We start from the raw sequence: 15638 nt of genomic DNA on the forward strand, positions 1-15638 counted from the left end.
AATGCCACTGTTCCCTTAAAAATGAGGGAAATGGGGAACATCTGAATTATGTAAATGGTATGATATAGGAGTAGTACATTTTAAAAGTAGTAATAAGTAGCTAAACTTGAAGAAACACCTGCTTTGCGACTAACTTTGTGCAAGTGAATCAGATGCCTCATCCCAATGAACCTTTGTGACAACTCTGTAAGATGATATAGCTGTCATTCTCATTTTCATGGGGCGCAACTAAGATCCGGAAAGTTTTAATAGGCTTCCCAGTACAGCACAGCTCTTTAGAGGCAAGCCTAGAATTTAAATCTAGATCCTTCTGACTCCAGAGCCCAAATGCTTAACCCTAAACATAGTGTTTAGATTCAGACCTGTATTTGAATTTCAGCTCTGTGACTTTGGGCAACTTACTTCACCTCTCTGAGTCTATAATCTGGAATTTCATTATCCCTACCTTACTTTCTGTGATGATTAAATTAAATTAAATATAAGCAAATCCCAGTAATATAACAGTACTATAACTGGTACATACGACTTAAAAATGTTACCCAAATTTCTAAATAACTGAGGAAATCGGTAGGGTTTTTGTCTGAAACTTCTTGATCACCCAGTCACCTCCACTCACCACTGTAGTGGGCAGACTATGAACAAACCTCATCTCCAACTCTCCAATTCAGTGAAGCTAGAATCCACTGGAGTGGAGCTGAACTGAGGGCCAACCCATCCCCATACTGTCTTGCAAACAATGACAAGCTTGTTGCTTCATGACCCTGATTCTAACTCTGATACTGGCAGGTTTAAAGGCTGCGTTATGCCGAGTCCTGGGTAGACAGTGTAGCCTCTATATTTCTTCTACTTAATTGTATGATCCAAAGAAAAACAGCAATTTAAAAGTCCTTGCAAATAGAATCCTTTATTATGTGTGGATTTCTGGCTGACAAGAGAGAAAACTCTTTGCTAATTTCTTTTCTAATGAGAGGAATTGAGTTGGGACTAAGGGTGGGGAAGGAAAGTCTAGTGAAATCTGAAGTTTAATGAGATCTAAACCTTCCAACTAAGACAAAGAGGTATTTGGCTCAGTTTTTCCAGTCTGAAGCAGAAGAGGACAGTTCATGATGAGACATGGTCAAAGACACTCAGAATTTTGTCAACTGCTAGGCTCTGATTAGTTCAACGAATATTTATCAAGAGCCCGGTATTTGCCCCACACTGGGAGAATGGTGGTAGATAGGTAAATGGACATAATCCTTGCCTTCTAGAAGCTTCCAATATAGTAAGGAAAACTGACCCTAAAATAGGTTGGTTTAATACAGAATTAAAAATTGCAGAATAACATATTAAAATATAACAATAAAATATTTCTTGAGCATTTACTACATGCTTTCCAAGTGCTTTGCGTGTATTCATTCATTTCATCCTCAAAACAACCCCATCAGGTACATATTCCTTCTGTTCCCATTTACAAGTGAGGACACTGAGGCAGGACGGCACAGCCTGCAAGTGGCAGAGCTGATCTGAGCGCAGGTGTTTGCAGCTCCGTGTGTGGCTTCTTTCTCCTGCACAGCCCCAGGGCCACCATTCACACTGTGGGTTACAGGGTATGCACTTGTGCAGAGTACAAACTGGGAAGTCGTGTCCAGCCTGGAAGATAACAAGATGGGTGTTAATATACTATTTTCAGAGACAAGGGATTGAGGTTTGGAGGGTTTGAGTATCACCTCCAAGGTCTTATCTCTAGTGAGTGGCAATGCTGAGGCTTGGAACTGGTGCCTCTGAGCATCACGCTTTTTCTAGATTCAGTGCTGCCTCCGCTTGGCTCCTCTGGGCTACTGTGGGAACACAAAGTAGGGCCATTTAGTAGAGCCTAGCCTAGAGAAATGGTCTGGGCAGGCACTGGGGAAAAGAGGCAGCATGCTCCTAAAACTGGGATTTCCCAAGAGGTCTCCATAACCTGCCCTCTCAGAAGATGCAGCTCTCATTGCACCCATGGGTCCTTTCCTCTGTTCAGGTGAGCTGCTCCATTCATGCCTCTCATCACTGCAAAGACCCTATGGGAGGAATGCCAGACATGGAGTCAGCTGAACCTGGGTTTCCCATCTCCTTTCACTTGCTCAACATATATTTACTGAGCTCTTACTGTGTGTCAGGCACTCCTCTAAGAGCTGAGAGTACAGTGGTGTACAAGACCCTTGCTTGCATGAGGCTTCCATTCTGGTGCGGTGTCTGCTGCCTAAGTGTCCTTGCTTATGTAACTCAACCTCTGGATGTCAGTTCTCCCATCTGTGAAATGGGGACAGTGGTACCTGTCTTACAGAGTTGGGGTGAAGGGGGAGGCTGAAGTGAGACAATGGATGTAATGTGCTTAACAGAGACCAGAGACCTGGTCCACTGCAGGCGGTCAAGAAATCTTAGTCTGTTCTCCACCCGCCTGCCACCCTATAAACTGAATCCGACCAGATCTGCCCGTGCCACTTGGATCCTTCAGAGCTGGTGATTGTACTTGTTTGAGCCAAGTAACTCTGATGGATGATTCCAAGTCCATTTGACCACCATGGGTTAAAGCAATGAACTGGTTCTCCATGTTCCTCTATTTTATATACATTATAACTTCGGACACGGAACCATAAAACTCAAGGCAGATTTATACATACACTGCACTGCATATTTTCGTAGAAATGTTTTGCCAGGCACCTGTAATACTTTGATATATGTGAGCAGTTTTCTAAAGTTTATTTCTCATAGATCTCTCTTAAATTGCATACGAAGTGACATTTTTATGGTTTAACTTTTGTTTTCATGACACAGCCCCAATTTGCATCCCTGCTGTAGCACCCGGGACTTGCCCGCTCACACACGTGTTGCCCCTGTCACTGAAGCATGTCTTCAGGCCCACATTTCTCCAGACCGCAGCCTGGCATCTCTCCCGGGGAAGCCAGTCCATTTGTGACCGTCTTGTGGAAATGGCCTCGAATCACTAAGAAGCCCCAGCCAACACGCTTATAAGGTATTGACACGGAGAACAGCCTGGCTGCGCTCTCCGTGGTCAGAGCCTTGGCGTGAAAGCAGCAGTGACGTCTCATCGCTCCTTCCCCAAATGGGTTTCTTGGCCTGGGGTCGACTCGGGCTTTCTGACCTGCGCCTCCATCAAGTTCCAAAACACAGTGGAAAGGAAAGAAATGGACATCCTCGGAGGATCTGCTCTGAGCCAGACTCGAAACACTTTGCGGACGTCTGATCTCACCAAAGACCTGCGAGTTTGGTGCTGTTAACCTCACTCGAGGAGACAGTTTCAGAAAGATCAAGCAAACTGACCGAGGTCACACAGATAATAGGTGGTGGAGCCAAGTTGAAAGCTCAGAGCTGTCGACTGCAAAGTCTGATTCTTCCATTGGGCCAAGCCCAGCATCCAGGGCAAACAAGGGGATCCGGGTGGTCAGAGTATAAGCTCATCTTCTCCATATTATAAGAATTCATCAGTTTGAACAGTCATTTCACAATTATTTCTTTTTTGAGTGTGTCTTAAGTGGCAGGCACTGTGATAGCTGTGGCAATTTTGGAATTCCTAATGGATTTCTCACTGCTGCCTCTTGTAGACCACTGCAAATGTGTGTTTTGCAAGGAAATACTGACCCACATAGAAGCAACCTGAGTTCCCTGTTGTCTCTGGTATATATTGTGTGCATGGCGCAGACAGGAGGTGCTCGCTGAACATTGTGGAATGAACCAGTGAATGGATGCATTTGCAACACCCTTAAGAAATATATAGGGCACATATCTATCTGTGTGTCAGTGCTCTCCGCAGGCCAGTGCTGTGTCCCATCACTATCCCCAGAGCCACAGCACCTGGCACGGATGGGGCCTGGCAGAAGGAGCACAGGCTTGAAAGGAGAGCTGCCCTCAGGCACAATTAGAAACAATCAGTCTAGCATCAGAAACACAACCAGAGTCAGGACTAGGGTGAGGAAAGTCAGGCACACAATTTAAGGGGACATGAAAAAACTTGAGAAATCAAGATATATATTTTAATTCAATCTTTTTTTGAAAAAATCAAGAAGGGATCCCACGGGGCAGAGATGAGGGTCAGACAATAAGGGGTGTCATCCAGGTGAAAGGCCGGATCCTGTCTTTGTTTAAAATGTTTATCTTCGTTATCATGGATTATCTTTTCATTAATTTTGACTTCTTAAAAATATTGCATGAAACTATTATTTGTCCTGATCACTGAGATTTTGAGGCCCCTTCAGTTTAGTTACGAAAGTAAATGCCTGCCTCGCCTCTCCCTGGCCCTGGCCGTGTAAAACCAACAGCAGTGACTGAGATTCTTTCTGTCATATTATAAGAAGGGTGCTTTATGGACATAAATGCACAGGCAGCCAGAAAAGCTTCTCATCAGGAAGGTATTCCTAGGACCTCTGTTTTACAGGCAGGGTGTCTGAGACTTGAGGAGGCAGCGCTGCCTTCCTGGTGTCACAAAGGAATCACAGGTGTGACCGGGACACAGGAGCCCCCAGACTGGCCTCCTCCAGCCAAGCAGCCTCCTGCATGTACCCCAGCATGCCTCACAGACACCGTATTTCACTGACTCCCAAGATCCCAGCCCTCATAAGAAGCACATATTTTATGTACCATGTCTCTGCTGCTGCCAAGATGACAGCGACTGGAAGGTGCTAACAATTGAAGACACATACCAACTTCAGAGATTGTATAAGACAAAAAAAAAACGGTGCCACTTAGAATGGGATCAAAATACATTATTATCATGTCCCAAGTGACCATGACGTTGAAAAAAGGTTGGGGAGACTCCACACGAGGCTGCACCCCAATGGCAGACATAAAAGGATGTGATGTTCTGTACGTCTCTGAATATTCAGAAGTCCGTTCACCACCCTCAGCTCATTGACAGCTGTACCACTCCCACCACAAGGCACACTTTCAACTCACGGAAAGTAGAGGGTCCATAGGAGCTGACTGCTTCACTTGCACTCTGGAGGGATTTCCCCGAGAGAGAAAAGATTACAGTATTTACTGTCTGATTCTCTCATTCTTGGATGGGTTAAGAATTGTATCTGCTTACAAAATTATTTAGAACCTCAGATTAAGGAGGGAAGGGCTGGTCCAGTACAACTGATTTGAGACTCAGGCTCCCGTTTTCTTAGCAGCTTGCCTTTCAGGTAAACCTGTGGTGAGCAGCACAGAGTCCCTCGATGACAGGCAGAGTCTCGTAGGCCAGTCCCAGGTGTATTAGATAACACTGAACGGTCCTTTCGGTCTCACAATCAACTGGCCTGCCTCCCCCACCAGGCAATTAGGAGCACACCTAATGCATTGCTTTCCAAAATATTACATTAAAATTTTTTTCAACTTAAAAACAGCTGAGTCTGCCCACCCCTGATTTCCTTTATCTACCAGGTACAGACACAAGTCAGAGTTAGGTTGGAATAGCAAGTTCACCAGCATTAGAACTGTATGATTTGCTTAAAAGGCCTGGAATTCTGCCCTGTGCCATATTTTATCAAAATTCTGAATCCACTGTAGTAAAGAGTAAACATCCTCGTTACTGATGCTCAGGACAGTTGAGGGATTAATATGGGGAGGAGTAGTCTGGAGACAGCTTGCCAGGGTTTGAATCCAGCTCTGCCTCTTCCTGGGCCTCAGTTTCTTTATTTGTAAAACGGAGATAATAACAGTACCTGCCTCTTCAAGCTGTTGTGAGGGTTTAATGAGTGATATTTGTAAAGCACTTAGAACACTGCGCCACAGCTGGCACACGAGATTAGCTGGCATTTCTCAGCGTAGACAGCCCCCAGGCAGGATTTTCACACCCAGGTGCTCATCAGAGCCCTGTTCGCCCATCCCAGGGGCAGGAGCCTGTAGTTCTGAGCCCAAACCAACGTGGGTTTGTCTCTCCTCCTCTGTCCCTCCTCCTTCATCCTTGAATAGCTGCAGGCATGACCTTGAAGGTAGCTCCCATACAAGTTCCAATGGCAAACAAATCTGCAGGCAAACAGATTCTAGAATATTAAAAAAAAAAACACTTGACAAGCTCCCCTCCCCTCCCCTTGGTTCCTGTTGTGCTTTGCACCTATTTCCATTATTGTCCATACCATACGGCATGTAGTGACCTTTCTATGGGTTTGTCTACCTGATGGGCAATGATGGGCCCTTGCCTTATTATTTTTTCTCTGTGGAGGACCTTGTGTCCTGGATATAGCTGTTATATCAGGCAATGACCAGTGCCTGGCCCTTTGTGTCAGATCCTTGTAGTAGCTGTTTTCTGTGCTCCCTTCTCAGGGACCCCCTCCCTCCTTAGTCTGCACACTGGTGCAGCCGCTGGAGCAGCAGAGCTGCCTTCAGTGGTCTTGCCGAGGAATCGGGGAGACCAGCTGTTCTCCAAATACATGCACCCCTTGGACATCCTCTGAAGTGTCCTGGATAGAATGCCAGTATTGGAATCTACACCCAAGGGCATTTACCAAGGGGGTAGGAGAAGCTTCAGGTCACTTTTGAAATATCTAAGGTAATAAAACTAATAAATCTCATTTATGAAAATGGCAACCACCCTTTATGTAGAATCTTTACATCCCAAAGAAGCTCACTTTTGACTCTGTCAGAAATAGGAGGTAGATAAGCAGTGGAAATGAAGTTCTGGAGAATTTTAATCGCCTGGGGAGGAGAAATCTCTGTTCAATTCTAAATGCATTTCGATTGCAGTTGGATCTCCAGGAACCTTGGAGGTGGGGAAATTAGATCTGAGGGAAACAGGGTATTCGTTGTTTGCTGCTGGATAAAGAAATCATGCCAAGACTCAGTGGCTTAAAACAATGAATATTTATTATCACACGGTTCTGTAAGTCAGAAATTTGGAAGCAGCTTTGCTGGGGTTCAGGTTCAGGGTTTCTCAGATAGGCACAGTGCAGTCAGGATGTGAGCCAGAGCTATAGTCATGCAAAGGCTTGGCTGGGGCTGGAAGGTCCACTTTCAAGATGACTCACTCCCATGGCTGTTGGCAGTAGGCCTCAGTTATCACCATGGGGGCCTCGCTGCAGGCTGCTTGTGTATCTTCATGACATGGCAGCTAGCTTCCCTTGGAGTGAGAGATCCCAAGAGAGCATGAGCCAAGAGGAAGCTGCAGTGCCTTTTATAATGTAGTCTCTGAAGTCATCCCTCTCTGGTCTCCTAGAGCTGCCATAACAAAGTACCACACACTAGGTGCTCAAAACTATAGAAAATCAGCCCGGCTGGGCTTGGTTCAGTGGTTGAGCATCAACCTAGGATCCAGGAGACCTGGTTCAATTCCCAGTCAGGGCACATGCCTGGGTTGTGGGCTCGATCCCCAGTTGGGGCTGTGCAAGAGGCAGCCAATCAATGACTCTCTCATCATTGATGTTTCTATCTATATCTCTCTCTCCCTGAAATCAATAAAGATATATATTAAAAAAAAAAAAACTATAGAAAATCATTCTCGCACACTTCTGGAAGTGAGAAGTTTGAAGTCAAGGTGTCGGCAGGGCCATGTGCTCCCTGAGCACTCTCGGGGAGTACTCCTTCCTTGCCTCTTCCTAGCTTCTGGCAGCTGCCAGCAACCCTTCACATTCCTTGGCTTGCAGAGGCACCGATCCTCTCTGCCTCCCTCTGAACACAGCTGTCTTCCCTCTGTTTTCTTTATAAGGACACCAGTCATTGCATTAGGCCCCACCCTAATCCACAATGACCTCATCTTAACCAACTGCATCTGAGTTGCCATTTCCAAATAAGGCCACATTCTGAGGTTCTGGGTGGACTTGAATTTCCTTTTGGAGGGAGACGTATCCGACCCAGCACACCCATTATCTCTTCTGTTCTGTTCAGTTTGTTAGAAGCAAGTCAGTAACCTGCCCACACTCAAGAAGAGAGAAACTAGACTCTGCCATTTGAACACAGAAGTATTCAGAAATTTGTGGACGTGTTTTAAAACCACCACAAGGACAAAGTTGTGCTTCTGTACCAGATTCGCTGCCTGCCGGGCTCCTCCAGTCTCATGTGAGATCATGTGGCCCAGTGGAAAAAGAGCATCTACAGAAGTTCCATCTCATTTAACACAACAGATGCCTGGAAAAGGCCATTCACAGTGAATTCACAAAGAATTTAAAATTTCTTTTAAAATATGTTGGCTTACAATGAAAAATTAAGAAAACAAGCGGTTTGCTTAAATTTGAAAAACAAAACAAAACAGGTTATAAATATGATTGTGCTAGTTCTTATAATGAAGACTGAATTGTGTCTTCCTTCCCTCTCTGGATTAATTTTTTCAACAAAATCACATGATTTCACAACTTATCTTTCACTTTAAGCTTGACTTTCTCAGCAGCAGCATGAAGGGGGTTATTTTTGCAAAATTCAAGGATTTTATCAGTATTCCCCATACATTGGGTATTCGCGGTGTCCTCTTTTGTAATTGCCTGGGTATCATCCCTGGGGATTTCTCCTTCTTTAAATAGCTCCTAGCTACGTTTCTGCCACAGCATCGGTCGTCAATAATTCTGCATGTGATTCAGGAGTTCTTCAGCAGCCCTTTTTTTAACTTCATAAAATTTTCCCTTTTTGGAAAATTTGAAAATTTACTTTATAATCAATTTACAAAGTATATTTATTTATAAGGCTGTATTTTGCAGTAATCAATGAGAGACTCAGAATGATGTTGCCAAAGATGCCAACGTTAAGTGGGGACTGATTTTCAATGGGGACTGATTGATCTAAGTGGTCAATTCAGTAATGAGTATGTTCGTGCGACTGGGAGTTTGCTTTTCTCTAAAACCTGACAACTCTGTGGAGGCTCCAATCATGAGAACCCAGATAACAAGGACGCCCTGACCTTTTTGGGGGTTTTTTCCTACATCCCCACCCCCATCTTGCTAAAGATATTACTGAGATCTTTTCATCTTTTTAAAGCAATACTGTAAGAAAATAAATAACACTAATAGAATCACTTGGGTAGATGGTTGTAGGCAAAGGATGATGTATACAATTGCAGAATTTTCTAAGGTTGAGTTGCGTCAGGAACCTGTCACTGAAGGTGGGCCCACATCACTCAGCTAACAAGGAGAAAGGATGGTGCCTTGGCTCCAAAGGGCCTTCGTGTGGGAACAAAGTCAACCAGCCTTGCATGAGTCTCGTTTAACCTTGCCTGGAGCAGAGATCTGGAATGTGTCCTTTAAAAGTCCCTCCCAGATGAAGTCATGGAGCAGTGTTGAAGGCAATGAGTGACAAAATAAGAATCTGTCTTGTCTTGCAAATGCAATGGTTATGCAAAGCCTCTGTGGTGAGAGTTACCAGTTAGAGAAGTTTCCTGAGCCCAGTGTTAGGGGCCCACCCGTCCACACCGTAACCTGTCCACCTCTCTTTAAGAGAATGACTCCTTCCCACGGCAACTCCATCCAGCCCCAGCCTACCCTAGGGATGTGCTAGATACTTGGAGTTTCCCCAGGGACTTGAGATGTCCCCATGGCTCTTTTCTTCTGCAGCTGGTTTTATACCTTCACTTCGGCTTGTCTCTGGGTGAATTTGGCTGCCACCCTCAGTATTTCCGTCAGTCCCAGCTTCAGTGCCAAAATGATGGGTTTTCAGCAATGGATACAGTCACAGTGCTTACTCTTTGCAGGTAACTCAACAAAGCTGTGTATAAACATTCCTCTGGCTTAATCTCTGGAAAGAACCCTCTTGCAGCCCCCACTCTGCTCATTTTTCTGCAACAGAAATGCATTTTTGTTTGCCTCATAAGTTTGTGTGTAAAATCAGAAAGCCAGTCGAAGACAGGGAGTTGGATCATAGGGTTCCATATACCGTTATTCCCAGACTGAATGCTTAAATTTTAATTACTTATTGATTTATCGATGTAATTTTTGCTAAAAGCAGAAATGGTCTCATATGCATGAAAAATAAGTGATTAGCTCTCTTTGTGAGTGCATATGCGAGAGAGAGATTCATGACAATGATGCCTCATCTTTTACAGGGATATGTTTCCAATGAGTAAATCTAGTAGCCACCAACTCTTTAAAACCACACAAAAGTACAGAACACAGCGACTGTCACCTCAACACTGCACACGTTCCTCAAGTGAGCACAGAGCTATCTGGCATGGCAGGGCTCAGTCACACCAGTCACGCCGAATGGCCACACGGAGATGTTTTGATATTTCTGCAGCTGTTCGCCCCACAGGCAGCCAGCCCTTAACTCTCTGGGTTTTCTTTACAACTTGTCACTCTGTCTGTAACCAAAGTCCCTTGTCCAGAAACGGTCATCTTTCTGAGCCTGGTCCTATTCTAATAGCATGCTTTGTTTTCATTTTTGTTCTTTCTCTTTTAAAATGAAAAGTATTATATGCAGAGAGTGGCTGTGGCAGACCCTGCTGGCTGCCCACTTACAATCTGCTCTCTTCCTCTCCGTTGATGGAGTACTGATTCTGTTCACCTGGCCTCTCTCAGAAATGTGACCGCTCCCGGCGAGTCCCAAGTAGTCTAAGACCATCATGATCACCTCCTGCCCCTTAAAGGTGACTGGCTTAGAGGCACATGACCCTATTCAGGCCAGTGAGATGAGAAATTATCAGGATACTTAAGGGAAATGTCCCCTTGCTGCTGAAAAGGGGCACAAGGAGGAGACAGTCCCTGTTCTTCCCCTCATCACTGGCATGCCTCCTATGATGTCTGGAACCGCTGATGAAGCAAAGCCCACAAAGGATGGCAGGGCGACAGTGAAGTAGGGTCAGAGCCCTGGTGTGCCCTGCCTGGAGCCTTGCCTACCCATAGACAGCTTGCGCTGTGAGATAATAAATCTCCTTAAATTTAAGCTGGTCAAGTCCAGGTTTTCTGCTACTTGCTGCCAATATGTTTTGACATAGTAGCCAAAATAATAAATCAGCCCATGCTGTGTCCTTTGCTTGGAGGGAGCTTCTGCCCTTGTTTACTTGGTTTATTTTTAGGACTAGCCAAGGTGCCTACTCTTCTCAGTGGAATGAACCACACCCTCATCCTTGAAACCTTGTATACAGATCCTGCTGTTTACCCTGTTTACTGGGGCTTCTTTGTGCATTTATCTTCTCACATTCACACTGGAAGTTCCCCTACAGAGGAGCCAGATCCCCACCAGAAATAGTGCCGGGGCCCCATTCAATGAAATGTTTACCAGCAAGGAAGATGCATCCTTATGTACATTGGTTTCTTGGAAAATATGCAGTCAGAATTAGACAATGACAGTAAGCATGGATATGTGTGGAGGCCATGAAACGAGAAAGGGCTGTGAAACCCAACTCTCAGTGTATATAGGGGTGGGCTAAAGCAGGTTTCTAGTTGTTTGCATGGAAAAAGACAAGCAGGTTGGTGGTTGGTTAAATTACCAGCCATCATTACCTAAAAGATACAACATAAGTAAGGATATGAAATAATAACAATAGTAAAGATAATAATAAGATAAATAATACAAATAAATAAAACAATGATTAATAAATCAATAATAATACAAGAATAAACTCTGTGTTTAGAGTACTCACAACTGTAAACCTACCTTTGCCCCACCCCTGTTCACACACATAAGTCACATGGATGGCAGATACGAATGACACATGGCTGAAGACTTAATGTTGGGGTGGGAGGGTGAAGCCTTGACTTAGGGAGCTGCAGGAAAAGGAGAGAGGGGAACCAAGAGAACCTGTCCTTCCTGAGGGTAGGCAAAAGGGGCTGTGTCATGCAATAATCTGGTCCTCTCCAGGCAAGCAGGAGCCTGACTGTCTGACTGCTGGAAATGAAGGCCATTACCATCTGTCTCTACTGCTATTACTGAGCCCTTCAGAATATTAATGCAGCTCTACTGCCAAGCAGCCACATGGGTCTCATGAAGTGGGCCCAGCTCTGTTTTTTCTTGACTGATCAACTGTGAGTTTATTGTCCCCATGGCCTGCCTCTGCTGCTGCTTTGGTCTCGGGGTTGATCTGTTTTGTTTAAGATGTCCAGAGTAATGGCCACACATTTTTGAACTGTGGTTCTGATGCTTTTGCCTCTGTGCTCAAAACCTTCCTTCCTTCTCCCAAGTGTGGTCAGTTCCTGCTGACGATGCCTTTGTGATGTCTTTACCATTTGTACTTTCCTCTGTATTTGTATGATCCACAGGAGCTCAGATGCAACAGGTTCCAAACTAAAATCATGCTTCCCGTCTTCAAGTCAAAAACATGGGAATGAGCTCTAATTTCTTCCTCCCTTTATCTATCATTTACTAGCTGTATTAATTTTTATTATAGCCACAAGAAACTATTTTATATTTATGTATATATAACATATAAACATAAATATATAGAGAGATAGAGAGAGAGAGTTAGGATTTGGTTCAGAGTTCAAGTTGGGACAGAAATGCCCAAATAATGTGATCAGAAGAGTTGCATCCTACCTTTTGGCCCATATCAGATATCCAATTAATGTCAAATCGCCCAGTTTTCCCAGAAAGGCAACCAGCATGTAAGAGGATGTGCTTTGGAATGAAGAGGACTGGTGGTGAAACCCTGCCTTGGCCCTTGCTCTGTGATCTTGAACTAAAGAAACAGTCAATCCTTCCTCAGTGGGTTCTACATTGAGCACTGTGCTAGGAAGCACCTCACCAACCTCACCAGTGAGGTGGGAGCTGTCATTTGCCCCATTACGGATGAAAATCCTGAGGCTTGTCATGATTTGTCCAAGGTCACACAGTTAAGTAATGGCCCCGAGATTCAGTTCTGCCAGAAGCCAAAGCTGGTGTTTCTCTCCTGGATCCCAAGTGTTTTACCAGTACAAGGAGTCCAGTGCTTACTTTCTGGGGATGATGTAAGGAGTAAATTATCCAGCAGAGGCCAGTCACCTCCCACCCTGTCTGAAAACTAACACTTCATCCAAACGTTAAGGGCCCATTGCTCATCGGCTGGTTGTGTGCCGCTAATTCCCAGAATTGGTTTTCATGCGGCTTCCTCTACCAGAGTTGCATTTATATATATATATATATATATTTTTAAAGTTTTCCGAATTTCAGTTTCAGTCTCCCTTTCCACCTAGACCCGGGGTTTGCTTTAGTTCCTTGGTAATAGGCCAGCCTTTTCCTACCAAGCTTCTAAGCTCCCGGAGGACCTCTGTCATTCCTTTTTATGCCCAGTCACCAGCGAGTGCCTGGACCAGCAGGGGGATTGGCCTAATACCTGATGAACGCTTCAGGGATTTTCTTTTTCATCATTCACATGTTTCCTTACCTCTTCCCCAGGGTAGGACCTTTGACCCACAGCGTTCTGGGCGCGGTCGGAAACCCCTGGATACATTTAAAGCCAGTTGCTTGTGGCTGCTTTTACTCGTCAGGGAACCAGGCGCGTGCGCCCTGGGCGCCCGCCTCCCCAGGTGCGCCCCGCCCCCTCCCTGGCGGGCAACGGCCACCTCCCCCCTTCGGGCCACCTCCCCCCTTCGGGCCACCTCTCCCCTTCCGGCCACCTTCCCCCCTTCCGGCCACCTTCCCCCCTTCCGGCCACCTTCCCCCCTTCGGGCCACCTCCCCCCCTTCGGGCCACCTCCCCCCCTTCGGGCCACCTCCCCCCTTCCGGCCACCTCCCCCCTTCGGGCCACCTTTCCCCCTTCGGGCCACCTTTCCCCCTTCGGGCCACCTTTCCCCCTTCGGGCCACCTTTCCCCCTTCCGGCCACCTTTCCCCCTTCCGGCCACCTTTCCCCCTTCCGGCCACCTCCCCCCTTCCGGCCACCTTTCCCCCTTCCGGCCACCTTTCCCCCTTCCGGCCACCTTTCCCCCTTCCGGCCACCTTCCCCCCTTCGGGCCACCTCCCCCCCTTCGGGCCACCTCCCCCCCTTCGGGCCACCTTCCCCCCTTCGGGCCACCTTTCCCCCTTCCGGCCACCTTCCCCCCTTCGGGCCACCTTCCCCCCTTCGGGCCACCTTCCCCCCTTCCGGCCACCTCCCCCCTTCGGGCCACCTCCCCCCTTCGGGCCACCTCCCCCCCTTCGGGCCACCTCCCCCCCTTCGGGCCACCTCCCCCCCTTCGGGCCACCTCCCCCCTTCGGGCCACCTCCCCCCCTTCGGGCCACCTCCCCCCCTTCGGGCCACCTTCCCCCCTTCGGGCCACCTCCCCCCTTCGGGCCACCTCCCCCCCTTCGGGCCACCTCCCCCCTTCGGGCCACCTCCCCCCCTTCGGGCCACCTTCCCCCCTTCGGGCCACCTTTCCCCCTTCCGGCCACCTCCCCCCTTCGGGCCACCTTTCCCCCTTCCGGCCACCTTTCCCCCTTCGGGCCACCTTTCCCCCTTCCGGCCACCTTCCCCCCTTCGGGCCACCTTCCCCCCTTCGGGCCACCTTCCCCCCTTCCGGCCACCTTCCCCCCTTCGGGCCACCTTTCCCCCTTCGGGCCACCTTTCCCCCTTCCGGCCACCTCCCCCCTTCGGGCCACCTCCCCCCTTCGGGCCACCTTCCCCCCTTTGCGTCGCTGCTCCCATGCGGCGCCTGGCTCCAGCCCCCAGCGAGCGTTTATTTGGACTCGTGGCGGGGCCCTGAAAGGCGGGGAGTCCCTGAGTGTTTCTAGGAGCAAAGAGGCGAGTGAGAAGCACCCCCCGCCCTGTGGGCGCAGGAGGCCGAAGCCCCGACGCCACGCCTCCGGGAAGGGGGTTCGCGGCCGCCCCTGAGCCGGGAGCGCGTCCTGGCGCCGCGGCGCGGGCCCGGGCGCCGCCGGGCGCTCCTCGCCCTGCTGGCGCCGCTGCTGCTCCTCGGGGCCCGGGCGGCCCGCGGAGAGCGTGACCTCGCGACTTGTGCCGAGCTCCCAAGGCCGCGGGAAGGTGCCTGGCGTCCCTGCACAGGTGGTGGTCCAACGCCACGGGCAGCGGGTCGTGCCAGCCGTTCGTCTACGGCGGCTGCGGTAGGAACGGCAATAATTACCCGACCCAGGAGAAGTGCCGGGAGAGGTGCGCGGATGTCACAGCCAACGCCCCGGGTGACGCCGCCGCCCGCGGGAGTGCAGCCGATCCCTCGGGCCCAAGCGTGCCCAGCAGGCAGGGGTTCGACGGCCCCTCCGGCGCTTCTGTGGCCTACGGAGCGCACTGCGGTGCCCAGGCGGCCGCCGGGCCGGGCCGCGCGTCCTTACCGCGCTGGTACTTCGATGCCAAGACGAACTCGTGTGATACGTTTCTCCACGGCGGGTGCTGGGGCAATAAAAACAACTACCTCTCCAGGGCGGCGTGCGTGAGCCGCTGCCTCGGCCCGCAGGGGTCGCCGGCGCGGCCCCGCAGCGCCGCAGAGGCCCTGGAGACGCCGCTGGTGATGGCCCTGGGCATCTCGCTGGTATTCGCCCTGCTCTACCTGGTCTTGATGCGGTGGATGAACCGGGAGCCCCACCGCCCTGCCCGGAGCTCCAGGGATGATAAGGACCCCCCGTTGATGAAGAGGAGCTGGGCACAGGGAGGGCGGGCCCCTGCGGGAGGCCCCTGTGCTGTTTAAAATAGAGTGATGGGTTTGTATTGTTTGGGTCCGCTTGTTACTTCCGAAGTTAAGAAGGCTGCTCCCTGGTCCCCCAAGGCAGGTTGGCTTTGCCAACCCTCTCAGAGAAGGGGTCCAGTTCGCCTTAGGAGGCCTGGCCTCAGACCAGAGTCAGGTCCCCTCTGGTTTCTTTCCTC

At 48.7% G+C, this 15638-nt stretch overlaps 1 protein-coding gene and 1 pseudogene across 4 annotated transcripts in view; both read left to right on the plus strand.

The window, feature by feature from the left end:
* The window catches only part of LOC308568732 (kunitz-type protease inhibitor 2 pseudogene), a 30026-nt pseudogene extending 14564 nt beyond the window's left edge, over window positions 1-15462 (plus strand). The window contains exon 2 of the transcript in view: window positions 14600-15462. The product of the transcript in view is annotated as a kunitz-type protease inhibitor 2 pseudogene (transcript). The remainder of the gene's footprint in view (window positions 1-14599) is intronic.
* The window catches only part of CA10 (carbonic anhydrase 10), a 319808-nt gene that overhangs the window by 172588 nt on the left and 131582 nt on the right, over window positions 1-15638 (plus strand). The gene's annotated exons all lie outside the window — the stretch shown is intronic.

The sequence above is a fragment of the Miniopterus schreibersii genome (genome assembly GCF_964146895.1).
Source record: "Miniopterus schreibersii genome assembly, chromosome: 16".
NCBI classification, from domain to species: Eukaryota; Metazoa; Chordata; class Mammalia; order Chiroptera; family Miniopteridae; genus Miniopterus; species Miniopterus schreibersii.